This window comes from Mastomys coucha, unplaced genomic scaffold (assembly GCF_008632895.1).
Source record: "Mastomys coucha isolate ucsf_1 unplaced genomic scaffold, UCSF_Mcou_1 pScaffold15, whole genome shotgun sequence".
NCBI lineage: Eukaryota > Metazoa > Chordata > Mammalia > Rodentia > Muridae > Mastomys > Mastomys coucha.
The window spans coordinates 6383830-6385766 of NW_022196897.1; positions in this window are offsets into that span (position 1 = coordinate 6383830).

The window sequence follows — 1937 nt, forward strand, 5'->3', positions numbered from 1 at the left end:
GGGAGGAAGAATTCCCTAAGCCATGCTTATTGAAGAAATTCTATGTTCATAATCAATATTCTAAAAAATTCTTATTTATATGCATGTGCCTTTGTGTTGGTATCTGCACATGTGTGCAGAAGCCAGAAGAGGGCATCAGATCCCCTGGAGCTGGAGCACAGGTGATTGGGACCCACCTGATGTGCTGGGAACCAAACTTGGGCCTTTTGGAATAGCAGCCAGCAGGAGTAACCATTTCTCCAGCTGCATAATCAACATTTTAAAAAAAGTTTTCTTTTTCTTTAGTTGGTATTTAATGTATCTGAAATTTAATTTGTATGTACAGGAAGAAAAACTTTTAATAGTGTTTTAAAATGAGAATAAATGAAGAAGACCAAATATTGCTTGTAATCTGTAAATGCTGATTTAAACTATCTCTGTCTGCATACTACCTTGAATACTTTTAATACTCAGAAAACATGTTCTGGCCACTTTTTTCCAGCAATGTGGATTACCTAGACTATGTACAAAGTTAGCCTTTTAACGTTGAGCTTGATTTTTGCTGCTTCGAGTGGGAAACAACATCTTGATAACTTGATTTAAACACTGAATTATTCCAGCTATTTGAAGAGCAAGGACTTCTCCAGTGATACCCATTTTTAGCAAGCTCATCAGGGAAATGCCTGTATTCCCAGGCAAATGCATTTACCATCTACCAGGAGAAATGCATAGGAGACATTTTAATCTACTTTCTATGATTCTGAAAGTCAGGCTCTTAAATCAAAAGAAAGCTTGCTGTCAGCTTTTGTATCTATGATTTGAAGTTACCACTGTAAGTTTAACAAGGCCTGGCTGCATTGCTAAGGCTCATGCAAAGACTTGTGAGCTTTCTCCTCTCTTTCATAAGTAGTCTATTGTAAGTACTTAAAGCCTGGTTTTTATGAATGGAGACTAAGGAAACTGTTTGTTTTGTTTCAAAGGAGACACTCTGTAATTTCTGCTAAGAACAATTCCCCTAAGAGTCTCAAAATTTTGATCTTTCAAATATTTCCAGGAATTTGTTTTGTTCTGGAGGGGGACAGAATAGAATGTTTTGAAAATGTGAATCTAGAAGGTTAAAATATAGTTGGGAAGGTGAATTATTTTATTTTTAGTTTCTTCATATAGACCAACTCCCCCCATGACTGAAAGGAGTGCCTAGGACAGCAAATGACGTCATTGCTTCCCTTGACTTCAAATGCTTCTATCATCTGCTTCAAACAAACAAACAAACAAAAAAACAAAACAAAAACAAAACAAAACAACAACAACAACAAAAAAAAAAACCAACGACAAGGATCCAGGCCAGCAGGTATGAGGATCCTCACGGGGAACACCTCCGCAATGTGACTTTTCAGGAAGACAAGTGTTGCTTACACTGCAGTCCAAAAACTTCAAAATCACACTGTTCTCAGCGGACTCCCCACGGACCACTATTTAGGAATAATTTGAATTCAAAGTCAGCAGGCTTGAGTTCAGAGAGGGAGAGGGAGAAAGAGAGAGGGAGAGGGAGAAGGAGAAGGAGAGGGAGGTGATGAGTATTAAAAGTGAGTAATTTAAAAGAAACTTTAATCCTTAAACACCTAACCATTTTACTGCTTGAGAGTCCTGGAGCTCGGCGGGAAAACAGGACGAATTTTTTAGCATCGCTGTCATCTTTGCAGGTCATCACTGGAAGTCTGTCCCGAAAGATGATTTCGATCCCTAGCCTATTGAAAACCAGTGTAAAACTCCCAGCTGCAATAGAAGAAGAAAGCACGGGAGAAAGCCAACTACCTAACCAAAAACAGAACACAAGAAAGAGAGAAGGAGGGAGGGAGGGATAGAGACAGAGACACAAACACACAGAGAGACAGGAGACAGGGAGGGAGGGAGAGACAGAGAAAGAAAGAGACGGAGAGAGACGGGAGGGGGAGGGA